Raw genomic sequence first — 13,068 nt, 5'->3', positions numbered from 1 at the left:
GTATCTATGTACACACATACTCACAGACGATAGTCCAAATTTCACTCGATAAATTCCAGGGTTCCTGTTTCTGATGCTGCTATACAACCCCAAACCATAACACATCCATCACCATGTTTCACTGTTGGTTTCAAATTTTTCAATTTGAGTTCTGTGATCGGCTCTCTACAAACAATTTATCTGCCATTAGATCCAAAACAATTAATTCTGGTTCCAAAACAAACGTGGACTTTGAGGAGCTCAAGCCGCTTTTTATGATTCTATACTAAAATAAATAGTTTTTTACCGACAACACGACCAAGCAGATTAGATTTACGGAGAATACAGCAAGCAGTCTCAGTTGAAACAGATTGGTTAATATCTAGAGACATTTCCTCCGTCAATTTCGGTACGTTTATTTTCGGGTTATTTCGTACATTGCGGACTATAAGCCTTCATCAATTTCCGATAGGATCCGTTTGCTTTTCCTTCCTGCCTTTTTCTTCAGAGTTTCCTCGTATTTCCAGTTGTGAACGATGTTTTACAATGGAATGTGATCATCCGATGAATTCTCTTTATTTCTCGTAAGGATTTTCAATTTCTTTGATGAAATGTCAGTTTGCTTTCTTTAGCCTTTCATTGCAGAACGCATTTGTAGTAGGTAATGTTAGAGACATAACCCCGATACTGACGTAGGACTGCTGTCGATAAGAGGTAGATCACTTTAAAAATTTATTTGGGTACATTGTTCTTTTAAATAATTATCCATTTCAAGTAAAATCTTATTAGATCTTTTTAAAATGCTTTGGATTCTGAAAAGAAACAACGGTTAATAATTCTCCAACTTTTAACACAGTTGAGAATCATTTCCTAAATCTGTTGTCTCTCGTTTGGCAAACGGCGCACAAAGTAAGTCTGCACATGCTTGTGTGCCCTTCCCTACAGCGCTAATGTTCTGCACCGAGTCGTTTTTCCCATGAAGTTGGACGTCGTATGTATTAGTGACGACACTTATTCTGATTAAAAATCGACTTTATCAAATCAAATTAATGTATATGAGGAAATCTAATTAACTATTTGCTTGATTCTATGTAGACACTCTGAAAATTGTTTGGAACTAAATGATTGCGTAATTGCGGATAATAACACTATCATTTATGGCTCTTAGAACTGTCGATTTATATATGTATTCTCGCCGTTGCGTTCATACTTTGATGAATTTTCCGTACTTGTTTGAAGCAAAAGCCGCACTGCGAAAGGAGCGAAAAATGAACATAATATATCAAAAGATCAAAAGAGCGGTTCTAACGATTACAAAAATAACACCATGTATGTAGAAATTTAAGATTGGTTACTTCAGTTACTCGCACGCAAACGAGCAGCAGCTGAATGATGTAATCGCGGAATTCATTGATGTTTCATGTTTGGCCCTACTTTTTTACTGTTTAAACAATGTTTACATAATAAACATGGTATTAATAACAATCATACAGATTTTTCCATTCGTTTCGTGAAGGAATTATACAAAATACTCAATAAATAAATAAATAAATAAATAAAAAAGACGAAGTCCTACGTAAAAATAATTTCTCTCAGTATTTAAATTTATAACTCGCAAACCGAAGTTATAACGAGATAGCGTTTTTTTGCACTAGCACATGCGAAACGAGTTCATAATAAATCGTTCCGGTATTGGTGTACGAGTCATTTTGTGCGATTGAAATAAACAAATATTTCCCTATTAATAGATTATTTCTAACAAAAAAAACTTTCAATGAAAGTTTTGGTTATATTATGCTTCAAAACAATTAGCACAACAAAAACACTTGAAAATAAATAAAGAATTGGCTAGAGTTAGTTTGAAACTGCAATCAAATGTAGCATCATACGTGTGTACGATCAATTTTGTGAGTAACTGTTATTAAAATTTATATCATGTATGAATGTAAATGTGAGGCATTAGTCATTCAAATCGATGCGTTGACATATTAACAGTCATCATGTCAAATAATATTAAAAATCTAGTTCGCTTTCACATCTCATTGAAGTCAATTGATGAAAAAATGTTTACGTTCGGACAGCAAATACAGTGTTGTGTAAGGGAAAAATAAGCAAATCAAAGAAACTAAAGCTACCGGCATCGCATACACAAAAGCAGTTATTGTTGTGGACTTTAGACAGTGCAAAATTCGGCCAATGTGGACTTTATGAAGAATGAATATATCAAGTACATTATATCAGTTTATATGGACGATGATGCGATAGATGCGATCATTGTGTGTGTTAATGGCGAACATGATAACTTGTGCATCGTTAGTGCTGAATCAAATTGTAAAAATTGTGTGAAATAATTTCCCATTCGTGCAAAGTTGTGTGCTGAATTAGTACTTGAATTGTGTTGAATACAGATAAGTAGTGTGTTCTGTGCATGCTTCTATTTGTATTGACAAAAGTGTCGAAATTACCGTGCGACGTTCGCCCAAAAAAGTAACGTCGTTCCGTAATTTATTGAATGATTTTTGCACCGTTTTTTGTTCTTTAATCTTTTCTCCTGTTGTGTGTGTCGGGTCGCTTGGATTGTTCATGAAGCATGGGAAATGCAAGAAGTGTGGGGAGAACATAGTCATATCGGATGTTGGAATTAAAGTTTGGTTTGTGAAAATGTATTAAATGAATCGTTATAAACGGGAAATGGACCAAAAGTTTGGAATAAACGCTGGTGGTTCCTACCCCAAAGGATACTTGAACGGATAAAGCCGAGGAGTACCGTCTCAATAACATGTTGCACACGTTGGAAATTTTTTTCCTTTCTCATATAGATAGGCTATACAATCACTGTGAAAATCGACTTTTTAACCGAGACCCGGAGGTCCGAATGTCATATACCATTCGACTCAGCTCGACGAACTAAGCAAATGTCTGTGTGTGTGTATGAAACAAAAATATGCACTAACTTTTCTCAGAGATGTCTTAACCGATTTTCAGAAAATTAGATTCAAATGAAAGGTCTTATAGTCCCATAGCCTGCTATTGAATTTCATTCCGATCAGACTTCCGGTTCCGGAGATGTAGGATGACATGTACTAAAAAAAGAAAAAAATATGCGCTCACTTTTTTCAGAGATGGCTGAAGCGATTTTCACACACTAAGATTCAAATAAAAGGTATTATGGTCCCATAGCTTGCTATTGAATTTCATTTGAATGCGACTTTCGGTTCCGGAGTTTTATGGTAATATGTGAAAATTTGAGAAAAAGTTTACATTTAAATATCTCTGAAACAACTCAATCGATTTTCGCAAATGAAAGGTCTTATAATATCCTAAAAATTTGTAGAACATTTTATCTCGATCCGACTTCCGGTTCCGGAACTAAAACGTGATAAGTGGAAAATTACCAATTTTATTAGTATTTTTCCACGAACGATGGTTGAAAACAGGTACAAATCACATAAAACTGTCTGATAAATTCTTCTAATTTGCTGAGCTTGTTAGATTGTGGCATGAAAACTTAATTTGGCACTACTGGTCCCCTCTTTTCTTGTTTCGAGAGCACCGAAAGTGGAGAAGAAATACTCCTAAAACTAAATTCACTTCGATTTCTCTGCGATGTTTGAACCGATTTTAACAAATTGATTGATTGATTTGAATTAAAGTTCATACGGTCTTTAAAGCTACTGTGAAATTTCATCCGGATCCGACTTCCGGTTCTGCAGTTATCGCCCTGTCAAAGTTTTCAAATCGCCATATAGATTGACAATATGTACAACACCGAAAGAAGAAGAAAACACAAAACGAACAAGGCGTGCTTTGTTCTATTTCGAACACGTTGTGTAGTGATGTCAATAATAATAATAATAATAATAATAATAATAATAATAATAACAATAATAATAATAATATTAATAATAATAATAATAACAATAATAATAATAATAATAATAATAATAATAATAATAATACTTTTTTTTTATTTATGACTTCTGGTCAGTCAGTAATTTCTTACTTTTTTCGGTATTTTAACGATATCAAACTAACTAGAGATTATAAGAGGAGAAAGAATATGAATTCATACAGCCATAGTACTCAAGGAAGAGCAAGGATGTGAAGAATAAAGTGCGGAAAAGTGAGACGTGACAAAAGTCATTTAAGTAAGCGGAAGGCTTCTCGTATCTAAACTTTTACCTTCTACCAGAGGAGTCGAACTTAGGCATCTTAAAGATACGAGTCATCCGAGTCTCTGATATGTCAGAAAGTAAAGGCAAAGGTCGTTTGCCATTTACTGTCAGAACCGGTAAAAGTAAAGTTACGAGAAGTTGTCACATTCTGCCCACGACGGTTTCTCACACAATGTGTTTCATTGTGTTGATATTTTCTCATCTCTATACAGTTAGTTATAACACCGGAATGGAAGATTTGTCCGAAACTATTGCTTGAGTGCCTGGAGTTGTAGCGCATGGCTATGCGTCCCAGGGTGGAAGCGGCGCACGGACAGCGCTCCATTCATCGCTGTGTGTGATGGAATGCCATCAATGTGATGGTGTGTGATGTGGTGTGTGTGATGGAATCCCATCAATTTTTTTTTATTTTTTACTTTTATTTTTATTTATGACTTCTGGTCAGTCAGTATTTTTTTACTTTTTTCGGTATTTTAACGATATCAAACTAACTAGAGATTATAAGAGGAGAAAGAATATGAAATCATAGAGCCATAGTACTCCAGGCACTCAAGCAAAAGTTTCGGACAAATCTTCCATTCCGGTGTAATAACTAACTGTATAGAGATGAGAAAATATCAACACAATGAAACACATTGTGTGAGAAACCGTCGTGGGCAGAATGTGACAACTTCTCGTAACTTTACTTTTACCGGTTCGAACAGTAAATGGCAAATGACCTTTGCCTTTACTTTCTGACATATCAGAGACTCGGATGACTCGTATCTTTAAGATGCCTAAGTTCGATTCCTCTGGTAGAAGGTAAAAGTTTAGATACGAGAAGCCTTCCGCTTACTTAAATGACTTTTGTCACGTCTCACTTTTCCGCCCTTTATTCTTCACATCCTTGCTCTTCCTTGAGTACTATGGCTGTATGATTTCATATTCTTTCTCCTCTTATAATATCTAGTTAGTATGATATCGTTAAAATACCGAAAAGAGTAAATAATAATAATAATAATATGAATAATAATAATACTAATAAAAATAATAATAACAATAATAATAATCATAATAATCATAATAATAATAATAATAATAATAATAATAAAAATATTAATAACAATAATAATAATCCTACTTCATGTTTTATGCTGCTGATTCATGCTGTTTAGCTTAACTTACATATGCAGAAGTAACAGAAACGCAGGTTCGTTTCGTTTGTTAGATTTCGTTTAATTGGTTCAATCGAAATAGAGTATGAGATAGTAAGTATAGATTTAACTACGTTCAAAACTGTTCCAATTTGTAGGTCATATTTGTTGGTAGCAAACGACTTGGGCTCTTCCGTTTATCTGAATCTGGTTTCGGAAAAATTATAAATAGTGAAAAAAAACTGAAAAACCCTTCTTAGTCCACCTAATGGTGAGATAATGCCTTTCTCTTCTTTCATAACAGTCTCATGAAAATATGTTTCATAGTTTTAATAAATAAATTTGGATACTAATTTTGACACCAATTGATTCAGACTGATTCGAGTAGTTCACAAAAGCATGCTTCAGTGTTTATGTCACACAGTCAGCATCATTTTTCCAAACTAGTGCTTGACATTTGCGTTGCCTATTTGTATGAGAACAGTGATGCTAATCTAAAAAACCCTTCTCAATCCACCTAGTGGTGTGATAATGCCTTTCTCTTCTTTCATAAGAGTCTCATGAAAATATGTTTCATACATTTATTAAATAATTTTAGACGCCAATTGATTCAGATTGATTCGAGTAGTTCACAAAAGCATGCTTCAGTGTTTATGTCACACAGTCAGCATCATTTTTCCAAACTAGTGCTTGACATTTGCGATGCCTATTTGTATGAGAACAGTGATGCTTATCTAAAATAAAAAAACCCTTCTTAATCTACCTAGTGGTGTGATAATGCCTTTCTCTTCTTTCATAACAGTCTCATGAAAATATGTTTCATACATTTATAAAATAATTTTAGACGCCAATTGATTCAAATTGATTCGAGTAGTTCACAAAAGCATGCTTCAGTGTTTATGTCACACAGTCAGCATCATTTTTCCAAACTAGTGCTTGACATTTGCGATGCCTATTTGTATGAGAACAGTGATGCTAATCTAAAATAAAAAAAGCCTTCTTAGTCCACTTAGTGAAATTTTCATATATCTTGAAAAATCACCATAGGGGGGAGTACATGAAATTTTCGAAATCGAAAAAAAAATTTTGATGCCAAAAGACTTAGAATTGCATGAAACGTCGAGATTTAGTGTCATCTCGAAAAAAATTTTTTTTGAAAAAATCGACTTTTTGGGACTTAAAAATATGAAAAGTCCCAGAAAGTTGATTTTTTCAAAAAAATTTTTTTTTGAGATGACACTAAATTTCGATGTTTTATGCAGTTTTAAGAATTTTGGCATCAAAAAAAATTTTCGATTTTGGAAATTTCATGTACTCCCCCCTATGGTGCTTTTTCAAGATCGAAAATTGCCAAACCTTTACCACCGGGCAGCACCCCTTAGGCATGTCCGATTCAGGTCAAATTTTGCATGAAGGCTTTTTTCGAGGTGCTTAAACTTTTGTGCACTAGAACTTTACGAAAATAGAGTTGATCCCAAAATTTTGGCACCCTTATATATATAAGAGCGGTAAAAATCAACGTGTTTTGTCGGTTACGTCACTTATACCATCATATATCTGGAACCAAAAGTCACAACCATTTGATCTTCGAACTTGATCAACGGCCCGACAGTAGCTTTCAAACGAGCCCAAGTTTGTTAAAATCGGATCACCCATCTCTGAGAAAATTGAGCGCGTTCAAATACAACGCTTTTTGTCGGTTACGTCACTTATACAATCATATCTCCGGAACCAAACCTCACAGCCATTTGATCTTCGAACTTGATCAATGGTCCGACAGTAGCTTTCAAACGAGCTCAAGTTTGTTAAAATCGGTTCAGCCATCTCTGAGAAAATGGAGGGCGTTCAAATAGCACGATTTTTGTCGGTTACGTCACTTATACAATCATATCTCCGGAACCAAAAGTCACAGCCATTTGATCTTCGAACTTGATCAATGGCCCGACAGTAGCTTTCAAACGAGCCCAAGCTTGTTAAAATCGGTTGAGCCATCTCTGAGAAAATTGAGCGCGTTCAAATAGCACGATTTTTGTCGGTTACGTCACTTATACAATCATATCTCCGGAACCAAAACTCACAGCCATTTGATCTTCGAACTTGATCAATGGTCCGACAGTAGCTTTCAAACGAGCCCAAGTTTGTAAAATCGGTTCAGCCATCTCTGAGAAAATTGAGCGCGTTCAAATAGCACGATTTTTGTCGGTTACGTCACTTATACAATCATATCTCCTGAACCAAAAGTCACAGCCATTTGATCTTCGAACTTGATCAATGGCCCGACAGTAGCTTTCAAACGAGCCCAAGTTTGTTAAAATCGGTTGAGCCATCTCTGAGAAAATTAAGCGCGTTCAAATATCTTCGAAATGTGCACATACATACACACACACATACATACACACACACACACACGCACACACACACACACAGACATTTTCCGATCTCGTCGAGCTGAGTCGAATGGTATAGAACACTATGGGTCTCCGAGGCTCCGTTCGAAAGTCGGTTTTTCCAGCAATTCTAATACCTTTCTATAGAGAAAGGCAAAAAGCCTTCTTAGTCCACTTAGTGGAATTTTTATATATCTTGAAAAATCACTATAGGGGGGAGTACATTAAATTTTCGAAATCGAAAAAAAAAAATTTATGCCAAAAGGCTTAGAATTGCATGAAATGTCGAGATTTAGTGTCATCTCGAAAAAAATTTTTTTTGAAAAAGTCGACTTTTTGGGAATATGAAAATTATTGTAAGTCCCAGAAAGTTGATTTTTTCAAAAAAAAATTTTTTTTTAGATGACACTAAATTTCGATGTTTCATGCAGTTTTAAGAGTTCTGGCATCAAAAAAAAATTTCGATTTTGGAAATTTCATGTACTCCCCCCTATGGTGCTTTTTCAAGATCGAAAATATCAAAATTTTACCACCGGGCAGCACCCCTTACGCATGTCCGATTTAGGTCAAATTTTGCATGAAGGCTTTTTTCGAGGTGCTTAAACTTTTGAGCACTAGAGCTCAACGAAAATAGAGGTGATCCCAAAATTTGGCACCCTTATATATAAGAGCGGTAAAAATCAATGTGTTTTGTCGGTTACGTCACTTATACCATCATATATCTGGAACCAAAAGTCACAACCATTTGATCTTAGAACTAGATCAATGGCCCGACAGTAGCTTTCAAATGAGCTCAAGTTTGTTCAAATCGGTTCAGCCATCTCTGAGAAAATTGAGCGCGTTCAAATACAACGCTTTTTGTCGGTTACGTCACTTATACAATCATATCTCCGGGACCAAAAGTCACAGCCATTGGATCTTCGAACTTGATCAATGGCCCGATAGTAGCTTTCAAACGAGCCCAAGTTTGTTAAAATCGGTTCAGCCATCTCTGAGAAAATTGAGCGCGTATAAATACAACGCGTTTTGTCGGTTACGTCACTTATACCATCATATCTCCGGAACAAAAAGTCACAGCCGTTCGATCTTTGAACTTGATCAATGGCCCAACAGTAGCTTTCAAACGAGCCCAAGTTTGATAAAATCGGTTCAGCCATCTCTGAGAAAATTGAGCGCGTTCAAATATTTTCGAAAAGTGCACAGACACACAGACATTTTCCTATCTCGTCGAGCTGAGTCGAATGGTATATAACACTATGGGTCTCCGAGACTCCGTTCGAAAGTCAGTTTTCCCAGCAATTCTAATTCTTTTCTATAGAGAATGGCAAAAAGGATCTCACTCACTTTGCTTGGAGACGGCCAAATCGATTTTCACAAACTTATAGGTTCAAAAGGAAAGTCTTACAGTTTCATACGGAATTTCTTAAATTGTTTTCAATACTACTTTCGTTCCGGAACTACAGGTTAAACAGGATTTGTAGAGTTTTTGAGATTAGGTCCGAACAAATGTTCCTATTTCTATTCAATAAACAGTTGTTTTTGCGAATTTCACGTTTATATTTATGATGTAATGAGTAATATGAGAAAGAAGTTATTACACCACTAGGTGTATTAAAATAGGTTTTTTAACTTGTTGCTAAAGTCCAGCTGATTAATTATTTAAACTCTAACAGTTTGCTTATACCGGAACAATCGGGATATCGGAAAAGTCATTCTTGCGAAACCGCTTTAAACCTGGTTTTAGCAAAATGGAAGGAGGATATCGAGATTAAAGAGACTATTTTTGCAGTGTTCTTGGATCTCAAACGCGCTTTCGAAACAATTTCTAAACCTATACTGTTACAAACACTACAACGCTTTGGTATCGAAGATGTAGCATATAATTGGTTTGAAAGCTAGCTTTGAAATTTGCCGACGATACAGTTCTGTTCATTACAGCTAAGGATTTGGATGAAGCGGTTGCACATTTGAACGAAGACCTACATTCTCTTACTCAGTGGTTAAAATTCAAACAATTGAAAATGTCGCAAAAATTAAATATATGGTTATTTCTTCTTTAGAGAATGGACGTGAAGCCAATATGGAAATTGATGGAGAGATTATTGATCGCGTTAGAGAGTTGAAGTATCTTGGATTCAATTGATGAAAAGCTAACATTCAAAAGTACGGTGTGTTATGCCGCCTAAAAAATAATTTAACGACCAGTAGTAAAATTCTCCTGTATAAATAAATAATCTCTCCTTACATTGACTTCTGCTCATCAATTCTGTTCCTTGCCAACAACACGCATATATTGAGACTACAGCTTTTGCAAAATAAGGTCATGCGATTGATTTTAAAATGTAATAGATATACCTCCTCTAATATTCTATTGAATGCATTACAATGGCTTTCAGTGAAACAGAGAATATATTATTTAACAATGGTGTTCATTTTCAAAATTTTAAATGGAATGCTGCCTCGATATTTGTGTGATCGGATTGAAAGAGGAAGTGACTTGTATAGTTACAGAGCAAGTCCAGAAATGCTTAGCAGATCATCACACTCGACCTTCTCCGATTTGGATGAAACTTTGCACATGGCTTCAGTATGGTGAACCATAAGTTTTGAACCGATGAAGAGATCAATCCGACTCACGACTGATTTTTGAAAAGGGCGTATGCATTTTTGCATTTCACAAAAATTGCCTTTTTCAAATCGTAACTCGGAAACCATTAATTGTACAAAAATGGCGTTCAGGAAGAAGTTGTAGGGAATCGATTTGCCACTCTAAAAACGAAATATACACTGAAAACAGATTTTTTCTCAATAATTACAAAATAATCCGAAAAAATTAAATAAAAAAAATCACTGTTTTAATTTTTTTGATAATTTTTATTTTAAAGCTGTTATAAAAACCTACAGATTGATGGCCTTTTGAAAATTGAAGAGTTACAGTTAAAACAGTTTACGGGTGCATGCAAATGATCAAGTTCGTCTCGTTGTTATTCGGAAACCGTTCATCGTACAAAAATGACGTTGAGGAAGAAGTTGTAGGGAATCAATAGGGCACTCTAAATAAAATATACACTGAAAAGAAACATTGATTTTTTTTCTCAATAATTTCAAAATGAATGAAAAAAATTAAGTTAAAAAAAATCTGTGTTTCAATTTTTTTTCGATTGGTTTCATTTCAAAGATGTTATTAAAACCTACAGCTGGATGGCTATCCGATTCGTGTCTTTTGAAAAATGAAAAAGTTACAGCTAAAACAATTTACAGATATATTCGAAATTTCAAGTTCTCGTTGAAAGATAATCATTTAAACAGTAGAACTAACGTAACTACATCAAAACGAATAAACACAAGTAGAATCAAAGAGGTGCGCCAGTTGACTACCTGCTGTTTACAACCAACGTACGTACCGACGAATTGCTTACCTAAATTCCACTTGTTTTATATATAAATAGCTATGCATCGTAGAACAGATATCAGCTTATAACAAATCACTTTCGAACAGTTACAATACTACAATCTGGTTTTCCCAAAGTTTTGTAAACCTTTTCCTGGTTTTGTGTGTTCAGGAAATTGTTTCCAATTAACAGAAACCATAATTGGAATATTAGAAGCTCAAAAGTACAAGGTTAAATTGAATACCCCCTTAAGCATTTGTGATCGCTGTCGTAGGCTGGCTTGAAAGGAAAGTCATACGTCGGAAACACAAGGGCAGTCAACGACGGAACCACAACCATCCACATCGCAATACGATTTAGAGAGGGTACCTTTAGCAGCTTCAATCAACTCTGCATCTTCTGGAGCATCAGTCGCAGCGGAGTATTCAAGAGCACCCAACATTGAACTCTTCAACCAGGGCATCGCAGGAATCAACGGGTCTCCGATATCAACGAAGAAAACCCGGAATGTTAATTATCCTCGAGAAAAATATTTGGATATTTCAAGAGGTTTGAAAAAGCAAATATTCGGGTTCTCGGCGGATGAAGAAGATCCAGAATTACTCAAAACGAAAGCAGCAGAGTTACTACAATGATAGAGCAGTTTGCTAAGCCTGATTGCACTAGGAATGAAAAAGTGCGTTTGTTGTCAGTCTTGCCAAACTCGTGGTCAAAGAAGAAAAAAGTCACCCAATTCAAGGCGAACCAATACATTGTGTCGGAGGCACGAGAATCAACGGACGCCAAGAAACAAATGGGACGCAGCAGGAACGAAACGATAGAAAACGTCGGCAGAGTAATGTCGGGATCAAGAGATTGCGTCACAGTCAAAATGAATGGTAAGTGTGAACGCAAACAAAAACGATTGCTTTATTCATCATTGAAAGAAATTTATTTGGGTTATAAGGAGGAATTTCCAGATCGAAATATTGGATTTAGTACATTTGCAGCATTAAGACCAAAACACTGCAAGTTGCTTGGAAGTTCTGGGTCACATAACATTTGTGTTTGCAAAATCAATGAGAATGTTTCATTAATGATTCATGCTTTTGAAAAATATTTCATGTATGATGATAAGAATTATTATTTAAAAAAGTTATTATGTGACTCATCAAAAAGATCCTGCCACCTCCGTGAATGCAAAAGTTGTCCAGCGACACAAGATCTGGAGAGAAGCGTTTTCGACAATTTCGAGGAACGTGATTAGACGGAGATAAGATTTAAACAATGGGTTTCTACTGACCGATGTGATCTAGAGAAATTTGTCAAACCAGTCAACTTTGCAGCATATTTTTGCGAAAAATTAGAAAAACTTGTGACTCATGATTTTATTAAAAATCAGCAATCTGATTTTCTTAAAAAGGCAAAATCTAATTTGAAGACAGGAGAAATTGTAATTGTTTGTGATTTTTCAGAAAATTTTTCATTTATGCTTCAGGATGCTGTTCAAAGCCACTATTGGAGCAATGATCAAGCAACCATTCATCCGTTTGAAATTTATTATAGAGAGTCAGAAGAGCTTAAACATTTAAGTTTCATTGTCATTTCAGAAGTGCTTAAACACAGAAAAACATTTGCAAGTCTCTGTATATTTAAATCAATGTATAACATTGATGCTGAGTGGCATTTTTTGTAACTTCTCATGGTAAAGGACCAAGTGATGCACTCGGGGGTAATTTAAAGCGAATGGCACGAGGTGAAAGCTTGGCTAAACTACATGAACACCCAATCACAACTGCAAAACAATTATATGAATGGGCAGAGCAGAGACGTCGAGATGGATATACGACCATGCCTTTTTGTCACAAGAAGAATATGAACGGGGTGTGACCGAGTGGAGTAGTGTTTATAAGTATACAAAAATGATTCCAGGCACACAGAAATACCATTCTTTCGTTCCGAGTTCAGAAACCACGATCGTCACAAGACTGTATTCGAATGACGATGCACGTAGTATTCATGC

Source organism: Malaya genurostris, chromosome 2, assembly GCF_030247185.1.
Source record: "Malaya genurostris strain Urasoe2022 chromosome 2, Malgen_1.1, whole genome shotgun sequence".
NCBI lineage: Eukaryota > Metazoa > Arthropoda > Insecta > Diptera > Culicidae > Malaya > Malaya genurostris.
The sequence above is the reverse complement of the archived record's forward strand: the minus strand, read 5'-3'. Positions refer to the sequence as shown.